Below are 14040 nucleotides of genomic sequence, written 5' to 3'. Positions count from 1 at the left end.
AATGTGCTTTCGCCGAAAAGCTATTTTAAAATCTGACCGCGATTGCATAAAGGAGTTCTGTATCTATAATTCTTAAAATAATTTGGTTTTTGTGAACGTTTATGATCAGTAATTTAGTAAATTCACCGGAAGTTTACTATATATTTATAAATATGAACTTGATTGAACAAAACATGCATGTATTGTATAACATAATGTCCTAGGAGTGTCATCTGATGAAGTCATCAAAGGTTAGTGCTGCATTTAGATGTGGCTTTGGTTTTTGTGACATATGCTTGCTTTGAAAATGGCTGTTATTTTTTTTTTTCTTTATTTTTTTTGGCAGGGTGCTCTCCTGACAATCTAATGTTTTGCTTTCGCTGTAAAGCCTTTTTGAAATCGGACAATGTGGTTAGATTAACGAGAGTCTTGTCTTTAAAATGGTGTAAAATAGTCATATGTTTGAGAAATTGAAGTAATAGGATTTTTGAAGTATTTGTATTTCACGCCACGCTCTACCATATTGGTGAGGCGTTCCGCTAGCGAAACGTCTGTCCCTAAAAGGTTTTAACCAGAGATTTTCATCTGGTATTCCTTCTATCTCCCCTTGGTTCCTTTCTTGAAGGAAATCCTTCATATCAGGTAGACTAGTGGAACCAAATGTTTTTCCACCTGAATTATCAATTCCTACTAACGGATTTACTACGGGGTATTTCACTGTAGTGTCTGTCAACTGAAATGATATGCAGGTATCCTTGCCATACTCATCAGCGCATGCCATATACTTCAATTGCATGTCATTACTAGTTACATTTTGTATAGTTACTACTATCCCCAACATACATGAGGGAATATCCTTATTCCGTTCAACACCCCACCGTGCACTCCATTTCCAGATATTAGTCTCATATTCCCTGCCCCATGTGTGTTTAACCTCTATGGGCTAGGTGGGACGCTTGCGTCCCACCTACTCAACAGCCAGCGGAATCCCGAGGCGCGATATTCAAATACCTTAGAAATGCTATTACTTAAATTTCTCAAACATATGACTATTTTACACCATTTTAAAGACTCTCGTTAATCTTACCACACTGTCCGATTTCAAAAAGGCTTTACAACGAAAGCAAAACATTAGATGATGTCAGGAGAGTGCCCAGCCAGAAATAATCAGACACCCATTTTTCAAGCTAGCATATAATGTCACCAAAACCCAAACCACAGCTAAATGCAGCACTAACCTTTTATGATCTTCATCAGATGACACACCTAGGACATTATGTTATACAATACATGCATGTCTGTTCAATCAAGTTCATATTTATATCAAAAAACAGCTTTTACATTAGCATGTGACGTTCAGAAAAAGCATACCCCCGCAAACTTCCGGGAATTTACTAACAGTTTGCTAAATTACTCACGATAAACGTTCACAAAAAGCATAACAATTATTTTAAGAATTATAGATACATTACTCCTCTATGCACTCGATATGTCCGATTTTAAAATAGCTTTTCGGATGAAGCACATTTTGCAATATTCTAAGTACATAGCCCAGCCATCACGGCTAGCTATTTAGACACCCGGCAAGATTAGCCTTCACCATAATAACATTTCCTATAAGAAAAATGTTCTTACCTTTCCTGTTCTTCGTCAGAATGCACGCCCAGGACTTCTACTTCAATAACAAATGTAGGTTTGGTCCCAAATAATCCATAGTTATATCCAAATAGCGTCGTTTTGTTCGTGCGTTCTAGACACTATACGAATGGTAATCCACGGTCGTGCGCATGGCGTGACAAAAAATGTCTAAATATTCCATTACCGTACTTCGAAGCATGTCAACCGCTGTTTAAAACCAATTTTTATGCCATTTATCTCGTAGAAAAGCGATAATATTCCGACCGGGAATCTGCAATAAACTAAACAGCCGAATTAAAATACTCCACGGGGGCTAATCGCGACGCGCCTCATTCCATTGTCACCTAATGGGACACTTGGATAAGGTGATAATCTGTTTCAGCCTGAGGCTGCCTCGTCAACCTTCATGATTTTCCCGGGTCCTGAGAGCCTATTGGAGCCCTGGGAATTGTCACGTTACAGCTAAGATCCTTACTCTTCAATAAACAGATGCAAGACGCACGACTCCTTGTCAAACAGGCCACTTCCTGCATGAAACCTTGTCAGGTTTTTGCCTGCCATAGGAGTTCTGTTATACTCACAGACACCATTCAAACAGTTTTAGAAACTTTAGAGTGTTTTCTATCCAAACCTGAACAATAATATGCATATTCTAGCTTCTGAGTTGGTGTAGGAGGCAGTTAAAAATGGGCACATATTTTTTCCAAAATTCTCAATACTGCCCCCTAGCCCAAACAGGTTAATAGACCGCTCCTAACTTTTGCAATTTTTAAATGTCCTTAACTGGTGCTCTAGACTGACTAACTTTTAGTAGGGTTTTGTCTATGTTCACTTGCTCTTTCAAATATTGCTGTGTGGGTGTGTCATGCCCTGACCTTAGAGTTCCTTTTTATGTCTCTATTTTGGTTTGGTCAGGGCGTGAGTTGTGGTGGGCATTCTATGTTCCCTATCTATATTTTGTATTTCTTTGGTTTTTGCCCTGGTATGGTTCTCAATCAGGGACAGCTGTCTATCGTTGTCTCTGATTGGGAGCCATACTTAGGTAGCCCTTTTTCCACCTGTCTTTTGTACAAAGTTGTTTTTGCATTGCTGTGAGTAGCGTGCGAAACTGTTCGTTCGTTGTGTTGCTTCTTGTTTTGGTTTTTTCTGGTTCACCGTTTATATTAAAGTATGATGAACCCAACCCACGCTGCGCCTTGGTCTCATTCCAACAACGGACGTTACAGGGTGTCTGTGGTTTAAAGCTTAGCTTTTTCTCTTCTTCATCTGCCTTTCTGTTGCCATTGCTAATTTTATCCTTCTCTTTAATAGGAACCTCACACTTACAAATAGCTAACTTCTCTGGTAAAAGTACATCATCTAATAAGTTCAAAATCAACTGAGCATGTGTAATAGGTTTACCAGAAGTGGTTACCATTCCTCTTATGGCAGAATTCCAAACTGGGGCTGCTCTCTTGGCCAAAACCTTGGAGAATTGCACTATGCATCACTTTCTCTAATTACACCCCCCTCCACCAAGTCTTCAAAGGTGGGAGTAATCTATTTTATGGCCTCGGCTTTCTGTGGGGGTGACAACCACATTCAACAAAATTATTCAACAGGTTATTCTATACATAACCTGGAGTTCAGGATTGGAATGCATGCCTACTCTACTGACATCCCCTGTTTCATAACCAATGGAGCAGACAATCTTTCCACTGTCTGATGTCCAGAAGTTGAACAATCAAAATCTTTTCCTCATTTGTTCTTACTCCTTCAGACTTAAATTATATCCTAAATACTTAAAATAAGTCTACCATTATTTAAACTTATTATTGCTAATTTTATAATAACCTAGTTCAATAACAAAATATAATTCTTATTATATCAATTTCACAGCCTTGTTGTCTTCAATATCTTGCACTGCCGTCTCATGTGCTTAAATTACAGATATGTCTAAGAACTTTAAACTCCATCCTAATGATCAGTTCTACAAATTTCCTTAAAGTTAGTATCACAAGTGACCCTTTTTCTTCCTTATCCAAATGGCCCTCCTATGCGGCTGATCAGACCCCACAGGAGAGCCATAATAGAGATCAAAAGTCATACCACTCCTTCACAGAAGGGTTTCTTCATAGATTTAGACAAATTAAAGAAAAATCGTCCAACTTTATCTACATATTGTATCTCAGGTTCCCGGAACTTCCCTTATAAAAATAATTCACGTGTTTAATTATAACTCAGAAAATAAAACTTCCAAAATACCATGTGTGTATACCCCTTTAACCTCTTGGGGCTATGTGGGACGCTAGCGTGCCACCCGTGGTGCACCCTATCAACAGCAGGTGCATTTCAAGAGCGGCAAATTTGAAACCAAATAATATCAAAATTCAAATTTTTCAAACATACAACTATCTTACACCCTTTGAAAGATAAACATCTCCTTAATCTAACCACGTCGTCCGATTTCAAAAAGGTTTTACGGCGAAAGCATAAAGTTAGATTATGTTAGGAGAGTACATTGACAATAGCTGTGTGTAATGTTTGTCAATTCAAAGACAGGCGTCACCAAAACCATAAAACCAGCTAAAATGATGCACTAACCTTTGACAATCTCCATCAGATGACACTCCTAGGACATTATGTTAGACAATGCATGCATTTTTAGTTCTATCAAGTTCATATTTATATCCAAAAACAGCGTTTTACTATGGCGTTGATGTTCATGAAATCGTTTCCCTTCAATAACCGGCAGTCAAGTCAGCACCACTAATTAAAATTAGAAAACATTGGTAAAATATTATATTGTCATTTAAGATATCCTGTCCCTAGGAATTTTTCCAACGAGAGACAACTAAGCGCTCCTTTTTCCATAAAATAACCACGAACATTTGGTCATCATTCCTTATACTACACCGCTTCAGAAACCCAAACGTTGATTACAAACAAAACCTAATAATAACTCCACTGTTCATCCTCAAATCATTAATCATTCGTTTTAAACTTCCTCGACGGTTATGTGTACTTAATTGAACATACACTACCCTTGGATACAATCCTGTACTTCAACTATATGAAACTCCCCTATTTAACGTACTATTTGATTAATTGGACCCAAGCTTGCTTAAAACCTTAAAACCCCTTCAGTTTGTCTGCAAACAGGCCCATTCTGTTTGCTAGGAATACCCTGCCATTATACACACAACTGTGTTTAATGTGCACCGTCCCTGTAAAATTAAAATTAACTCAACCTGCAATTCACTTTACTGGCTTGACATTTTTCCATGCAATGGAAACAGATTATAATGTTAGCTTACATTCACTTCCTGTTCAATTCACTGGTGTTACTAAACAATCAAACCACGAATCAATAACCAGAATTTATCACCGAACTTTTGCGATTCCATTATTCCCACCAGAATCGCTTCCAGCCACATATAGTCCAGCGCTCACAACCAACTCTCCTCTTTTAACCCGTAGGGGAAAATATGACCTCTTTTCAAACAACTTTCTGCCTTACCTCTATCGTAAGATTAAAACCAATGTTACAACTTTATCCTCTCTTTCGGCTTCACTCTTATGAAATGTCCAAGACTTAAAAAATACCATGTAAATCGCCATATCTATAAAATACTTCTTTCAACTCTTTTAGCATAAAAATAAACACCTTTCGGTGGTTACAATTCTATCGCAATTACCCATCCGCTCCTTATAATTCATTAGATTTAGGTAACTGCCTTTTCCTTGATTCCGTCATTCAAATACAACTTCCATTCTCTATATATCCTTTCAGCAGGCCATTTAGACCACAAACAACGTACTTTGTCGAATTCGCCTCGCTATTATTTTGAATGAATTAGTCTTTCAATTTAAACTAAACAAGCTATCAAAATGTTCGGTTTCTTTCTTAAACAAACACTAACAACCATATCGTTCCAGTCAAAACATAACAATAATTAAATTAAAATGTAGTCCCCTGGTGCATGGGCTAGGATACCAACCCAGGCCTCCCACATGGCAGGCGAGAATTCTACCACTGAACCACCAATGCTATTGCTTAGGGCCGCAATTTCGGTGGTTGTGTACTACTCGGTCACAATGTTTACAGGGAGCCTTACACTCCTTGCATAATGCCCATTCTGACAGTTGAAACATGTACTTGCCTTATTCCTATCCATTTTTTTTTTTTTTTCTTGAACACTGTTACCCCGACAGTTACTGTTAGATGCTCTACCTCAACCGGTTCACTCTTTTTACAGTTTCGGTGATTATGACCTACTTCATTGCAGTGTTTACACGGTGCCTCACAATCTCTAGCGAAATGACCCGTTTTGTTATAGTTAAAGCATCTTTCTCCCCCTTTCTTTTGACTGTCTCTATCCACTTTTCTCGACTTTCTCCACCTCTATCCACTTTCTCTATAAGTTTGCTAAATCCTGTTCTCCTTTCTGTGTCTCTGTGGGGGTCTTGGGAGTCCTCTCCGTCTGAGAGGATTTACTACTCATGTTCGTTCAATTACTATTGTTTTTATTATGCTTCTCCTCACAATCTATGTGTGCATTCTATTACCCTCTATGTATGTGCTTTCTACCGTTATTATCCTTTAAACTATGTTGATAAATAAATATTGTTAATCTTTCCTAGAATTTTTGAATAATTATTTGTATGAATCCTGATATATTATTTAAATCTCACACGTATACGACTATAAGTTATACTTTTTTATGTCGTTTCTTGCGACTTTCGACTGATCAATATATCTATCTCACACGCAAATAATTATCTTATTCTATGTGTGTGCTTTCAAAACTCTGATTCATTTCCTCTAGGATCTTAGAATAATTATTTGTATGCCTTTTGATAGATTATTAGGTCTCGTCTCACATGTATACAACAATAAGCTATTTCCCAGAGGTTGTAAGGCCCTGGTTAACAGCCCATTTTTCCGTTGTTTGTTATGACTTTTGACTGATCCATATATCTATCTCACACGTAATTATGTTCTTACCCCCGTGGAAATTTCCCAATGTGTCTATGTGTTGCTACTACTCTCTGTGTGTATCTCTTCCTCCTACTACGCCCGATTCCTATCTTCCAATTGCATAGAAGACTACCTATATCAGGGTTCTCTACACAACATTCTAAAGATAGGTCACCAGGTTAGAATGCGCAATCAGATCTAGAGATCAATGTCCAAACCACACAAGAATCATTCAAATATTTATCTGAATGTAGCCTAGACATCAATTCCCCAAATCCGTGAATAAAGATTTACTGACCTTCGTTTTGTAGGCTGGGAAAAGCAATGTAGGTTGGATTCCGTCACCGCCTCTGTCGACCTTAGATATTTACCGGCCTCTTATGGAACCCCAATTTCAGGGGACAGGTCTTTAATTAACAAGTCTATGACCCGCCCGTGCACGGTTTTTGGCTTGTTACCTTAGGAAGACAGGGACAGATTTTTGGATCCGGGTGCTTTGCTGGTGACGGTGTCTGAAATGTATTTAGAATTCAAGGCACACTTAACCAGCATGGCTACCACAGCATTCTGCAGCGATACGCCATTCCATCTGGTTTGTGCTTAGTCCCACTATCATTTGTATTTCAACAGGACAATGACCCAACACACCTCCAGGCTGTGTAAGGGCTATTTGACCAAGAAGGAGAGTGATGGAGTGCTGCATCAGATCACCTGGCCTCCACAATCACCCGACCTCAACCTAATGGAGATGGGATAAGATGGACCACAGATGAAGGAAAAGCAGCCAACCAAGTGCTCAGCATATGTGGGAACTCCTTCAAGACTGTTGGAAAAGCATTCCAGGTGAAGCCGGTTGAATAAAATGCCAGGAGTGTGCTAAGCTGTCATCAAGCTATTTGAAGAATCTAAAATATATTTTGATTTGTTGAACACTTTTTTTGGTTACTACGTGATTCTATATGTGTTCTTTCATAGTTTTGATGTCTTCACTATTTTTCTACAATGTAGAAAATAGTAAAATAAAGAAAAAACCTTGAATGAGTAGGTGTGTCCAAACTTTTGACTGGTATTATGAAACTTATTTTCAATCAAATAAGCCTCATGTAATAAAACACTCTCTCATAGACCTCCAAACAAAAAAGGGCTTATCTCACAAGCACAGATTTTGGGCAGAGTAAATCCTCTCCTTTATCTCTTCCTCTATGGCTTCTGACAGTATTTCTCCATTTCTTACACATGCCTTTAATTTGTCATTCACAGGTCGAGTGAAGCGGTCCTTTGACATAGGTTTTGCAGGACTCATGCTTACCACACTGGGATCATGGTAGGTTTTGAAGTCAGTGTTGATGATTTATAAGCTTAGCCTACTTGTTGGCTAGTTGATGTCCATTAAAAGTGAGAATCCTTATTTGCTTTTTCCATTCTTACAAATTAATGATATAGACCCACTGATTCTTGAAATATAAGATTGTTTACAAACATTGGACTAAAACAGTGTAAACACACTGTATAGCCTCAAAACATTGTTAAAACTATACTTTTGCGGTCCTTGCATCCATAGCTCTGTCTGTGAATTTGAGAGTGATTACTTTTCTCCAGGCCCATACTTCTGCTTTTTACCAAAACACAGGCGGGGTGACAACTTTATTATTGTCTCATGTTAGAATATTTATTCAGCATATTCATGAGATGTTCTCATCTATTTGTGTAGTACAACAACCCCTATGCAGCCTATACCCCATGGCAGCCTATACCCCATGGCAGCCTATACCCCTATGCAGCCAATACGGCTATACCCCTATGCAGCCAATACAGCCTACACCCCTTTGAAGCATATACCCCTATACAGCCTATACCCAGGGGCGAAAATCTGATATCAACTTTGGAGGGGACAATTACATGAAATTTTCTCAAGAGCAATTCCTGAGGGGGACACCAAAAGTAGTGCTGTAACACATAGACTACATTGTAATATGGTAAATGTATATTGAGGAACCAAAGAAATAAGGTGTTTGCCGTACTCCTAACTACCGGTACCCAAAACTACACAACTAATCACAACAGCAATACCATTGCCTTTAACAAATCTTAGTTCAGTCACCAGTTTAAGTTGAGAGTGGGGGTATCCATGGCATTTTCCAATGATGTTCCTATTTTACAAGTCAAAAAAATTGAGAACCTTTCATGTTGCCAAACAAAGACTCAACAAACTTACCCGAGACTCCCTGTCTCTGCCAGTCTGTCCCTGCATATCTGTCCCCAACTCTGCTGTCTGTGTGCCATCTGTTGCCTGCTCTGCCTAATGACATCATTGTGAAACATTTCCATTAGAATTTCATTTCTTTCTTATGAACATTTTATCAACTAGTCTTTGAGATATTAGGCTACTAGGGTTCTTACTTTGCGTTTTGGTGTACTGAAAAATACTCTGATGTCGTTCTTTTAATTTTCGGCCATTTTTCTACCTGGCTGGCTGGCTACACACACACACAGTGTGTAGGTTATTTACAGTAGGAGATGGGCTTCTATCATCTTATCTTTTATCATTCTATTTGGGCTTCGATCTAAAAGGTAGCTAGCAAATGTGATACGGATTAAAATGACAAGAGTTGACAGCTGTATGAGTTCACCATTTACACAACATATGCTGCAACCTTTTGTAATTTTAATAGTTTGTTTCATATTGGCTGGCTTCCAACAATAGCTGAATTTGCAAAGCTAGCGAGCACCAATTCCGTTTCAGTGGTGTTTGCTATAATCTTTGCTACCCGGGTTAAATAAAGGAGAAATAAAATAAATAAATAAAAGTTCCCTTGCGACAATTTAGCTTTTGCAATGAGACCATTAAATATATTTAAGACAATGGTAGAAGAGAGTGTAGTTCTGTTCAGTTTGGACTTCAGTTTATCGCTAACCTTATCACAGGGACTTTGAAGCACTAACTTACATCATCTGCATGCTGATCTTGGAATAAATACACGATAGCAAAGATTCCATCTTTGACGAGGCCACATAAATGGAATAGGTACTAGCTAGCTTAATAGTTAATATTTGCCCGCAAGCTCTGCATATTTAGCTAGTGTGTGTGCGCGATTGACTGGATTAACCTCACGTCAGTTACGTTCATTGAGTGCCTTTCAGACAGTGGATACCACCCCTCTGTTACCCTGCCAACTAAGGAACTGGCAGTGGATCAAACCATTGTGAGGCAAAGGGTGGGGGGGTCGCAATCTTTTGAAACTTAAAAACGCGCTATTAAGTGTCTATAATCAGCACAATTGCTTTCATTGCGTATTATTAATATTATTTAAATTACATAGTTATGTTTCAGTGATATATTGGGGGGGACAAATCATATTTTTCCCAGGATGGGGGGGTCGTGTGTCCCCCGTCCCCCCCGGGATTTCCGCCCCTGCCTATACCCCTATGCAGGTCCCTGTGTATTAACTGATGGTCTATTTCTGCTGGCGCTCTCAGGATCTACTGTAGAATTACCAATGCCCAGCTTCGTATGCAGCAAAGGTTGATCCAGGATGGCATCAAGAACAAGGTCATGTATGAAGGCACGAGTTTGGACACCGTCAGTAAACCAAAAGAGCAGGAGCCTTGCCCTTCATGTCCTTGAAATGATTACGTGATCCTGTCGTCAAATCATTGATTCTTTCACACACCCTTGACTGCAGTTCACAATGTCCACAGCCTTTAAATGTTCTTCTATTTTTCTGTCTTATTGGATCATGTTGTCAGGCATGGTTTGTCTGACAGATGTTATTTTTATGTAAAATATTCTGTAACAAGTGTTGTTTTTGTGCTCAATGGTGGATCTATTCATAATTATTTAAGAGATGATTGGTTGTGCGCTGAATAAATATTGATTGACTTTCTGTACAGTGTTATGCCTTTTGGTAGGCCGTCATTGTAAATTAGAATGTCTTCTTAACTGACTTACTGTTATGAGAATTATGTTCTCAATGTTAACTTCAATTAAAATACTCAGTCTGCCATCCAGAATGTGTAAGATTCTGGTTTAATAACACAGACAGAGGCCCAGCTTACAAGAATCGGAATTGTTTATTCAGGAGAGCGCTCTCCAGTTCATTGTACAGAGACATCATTATATACCAGGCTCCTTATTTACGCACACACATTACACACTACACTAAGGAGAGTTAATTGTTCGACCCCAGAACTCTCAAAACCGTAAATTCTTACCCACCTGACAGTTTCATATCTCTGAGATCAGGGAAACCTCGAGGGGTACTCCCTCTCAGATCATAAACTCTCAGAGTGGTAGCTAGGTCAGGTCAACCACAGTATAACAGTTATTGATGTTTACTTAAACCCACAGACCCCCATTCCTCTCCTATCCTAGGCAATCTTATGAGACTTATGCTTAACCCTTTAGTTACTCATTCTATAGGCTATATAGACCATATCCCTAAAGTTAGGGTAGAATTATTTAATCATTACTCTCAAGCAGGAATTTTTTTAACACTTACCTTGTTAAATAAAAATCAATGTGTGGACTAAATAATGAGTACTACAATAGTCTACTACCGTATTACCAGATGGCCACTAGATGGCAATCTGCATCATATTGTCCCACGGCACTGTAGTAAATCTTCCACACCTCACTGTCTCTCATCCAGCCTTCCTCTCTCTCATTCACTCCAGTACAAATGTGTATGTGTGCGTTCTGGGTCTTTAGGTCTGACACAAAGCCACAGCGGAGAACTAGTTCTCTGTCTCCTGTCCTTCTCCCTCTTTCACTCCTGTTGCATCTTAAGAGGCATGCATTTCCTCTGACTGCAAACTGTCAGAGGAATGTGTGCATGTCTTAGCCCCTAGTCTCGGTGTGACAAAGGCCACAGTGGAGAAGCGGACCTCTCCACAAACTCCCAACACACAGGTGCTGCATCAGTGATGACAGTATGGGTGTCTCGATAGCTCACTGGCCCCTCCATCCTAGGGTTCAGCTGGGTGTCTCGATAGCTCACTGGCCCCTCCATCCTAGGGTTCAGCTGGGTGTCTCGATAGCTCACTGGCCCCTCCATCTAGGGTCCAACTCATAGCAAAGGTATAACGATGTAAGTTCATATTATCTGCCTCTACCCTGCATTGGCCCTGTGCTGCCACATAATGGGCCTCTCAGATGGCCTTGTTCTTCTCAAAGTGTGCAGCATTGTCGAGGGCCATCATCCAATATTACATCCAGCTTACTAAGCAACTTGTGGATAGTTTGTCCCAACGGTCGGTAAATGTCAGTCTGCAGCAGCCAGCCAGTGAACTGTTTACTGTCACAGATAATGTCGTTGTGTTTAAGGGAGGACCAATATGCATTGGGAATGTGGATACTCATCTTTTTATTAAAACATGAGCAAAGCATCCACAGGAAAAAACAATAAACAATACTCACGACAAGAACAGTGTGGCAGGCTAAACAAAAGCAGTGCTCACAAACAACTACCCACAACCACAAAGAAAAACACACACCTGTTTATAGGACTCCCAATCAGAGGCAACTAGAAACACCTGCCTCCAATTGAGAGTCCAGCACCCAACCTACATATAGAAAACCTACCTAGAACCTACACACAACACAAACCCTCTGCCACATCCTGACCAAAACTAATACAATTACTCCCTCTGCTGGTCAGGACGTGACAGTACCCCCCCCACCCCCCCCAAAGGTGCAGACCCCGACTGCACCTAAAAGAAAAGACAAAAACCCCCAAACAACAAAAAATATCCCCCTAAACTAAAGGGAGGGAAGGGAGGGTGGCTGCCGTCAACGACGGCACTGTGCTACACCCCCCCTCCCCAACCCACCTATATAGGAGGCGGCTCAGGTGCGGGATGGCGCCGATGGCTGCGCCGGGCAGCCAGGCCACTCGGGCTGGGCCGGAGGACAAGCGGGCCACTCGGGCTGGGCCGGAGGACAGGCGGGCCGCCCGGGCTGGGCCGGAGGACAGGCGGGCCGCCCGGGCTGGGCCGGAGGACAGGCGGGCCGCCCGGGCTGGGCCGGAGGACAGGCGGGCCGCCCGGGCTGGGCCGGAGGACAGGCGGGCCGCTCTGGCTGGGCCGGGCAGATGGGCCACTCTTGACTGGCGGGCAGCTCTGGCGACTCCTGACTGGCAGGCAGCTCTGCCGGCCCCAGACTGGCGAGGCTGGGCTGACGCACTAGATGCCTGATGCGTGGGGCTGGTACAGGACGTGCCAGCCTGGAGACACGCACCTCAAGGCTAGTGCGTGTAGCGGGAAACATTGGACCGTAGAGGCGCACTGGCGGTCTCGAGCACAGGGTTGGCATCACTCCTTCAGGCTCGATGCCCACTCTCCCCTGGCACATGCGGGGCGCTGGTACTGTGCATACCGGCCTGAAAATACCAGGCCTCACCACAGCACCTACCCCAAAGCACGGGACCTGTCCAGTCTGTTTCTGTCCAAAAAGGGTACGGGGAGCTGGCCTGGGTCTCCAACCTCGCCCCGCCAAACAGCCCTTGTGCCCCCCCCCAAAAAATTATTGGGGCTGCCTCTCGGGCTCCCTTACCCGCCGTGTTCCCCAGTCCTCGCCAGAATTCCTCCGCTGCTTGGTCCTGGTATGGTGGGTAGTTCTGTCACAGATAATGTCGTTGTGTTGAAGGGAGGACCAATACGCAGCGGGAATGTGGATACTCATCTTTTTAATAAAACATGAGCAAAGCATCCACAGGAAAAAACAATAAACAATACTCACGACAAGAACAGTGTGGCAGGCTAAACAAAAGCAATTACTCCCTCTGCTGGTCAGGACTTGACATTTACAGAAGTATTTATTTGTGGAATAATAAATTAAGACGCAAAAACAATATTAGATGTCAAAATAGACTTTAATGTGTTTACAATTAATTGTACATGATACATATTTGGACTATCAAATATCACTTCTTCAGTTAATGAAAAATATTTAAAGAAATATCTACAATAGACCACTCATATTTACATTTGGTATTTCATTTTCCTTGATCATGATTATTATATATATTTTTTATAGCTATACAGCTTACTATGTGCAGTCCAGGAAGGGAGTAATTACATTAGAAATAAGAGTTTTATAATAATGATATATGAATAATATAACTATAAATAAGAATAACAAGATATGTTCTTTCCTTTTTAAAACATGACCAGATGACAGAAGAAATAGCTTTATAGACAGTTGTGCAACTATCAAAAGCTCCTCAGACAGGCGTTAAACAGTATGAAACGCTCAGTAACAGTACCATCTTGATCGGCTTATTCTGACGAATTCTGACCAGTGACCTCCATGCATTGCTTAACACTATATCATGAAAAACTGCACAATATGCTGTACGACACATAGCCTAGGAGAAACCCTGGTTTCGTACTGTATGTGCTGTTGCCAACTCTTCGGTCATGCCATACATGTTTAGTATGACAATGAAGGAATACAGAGAGGAGTT

General features: G+C 40.9%; 1 long non-coding RNA gene across 1 annotated transcript; it reads left to right on the top strand.

The window, feature by feature from the left end:
* The first annotated feature begins 7829 nt into the window (after positions 1–7829).
* LOC106589672 (uncharacterized) lies at positions 7830–10461 on the top strand. Its single transcript, XR_001324873.2, has 2 exons — positions 7830–7901; positions 10055–10461. It is a non-coding gene; the product is annotated as an uncharacterized lncRNA (long non-coding RNA).
* The last annotated feature ends 3579 nt before the right edge of the window (positions 10462–14040 follow it).

The sequence above is a fragment of the Salmo salar genome, chromosome ssa28 (genome assembly GCF_905237065.1).
Source record: "Salmo salar chromosome ssa28, Ssal_v3.1, whole genome shotgun sequence".
Classification (NCBI taxonomy): Eukaryota; Metazoa; Chordata; class Actinopteri; order Salmoniformes; family Salmonidae; genus Salmo; species Salmo salar.
The sequence above is the reverse complement of the archived record's forward strand: the minus strand, read 5'-3'. Positions and strand labels throughout refer to the sequence as shown.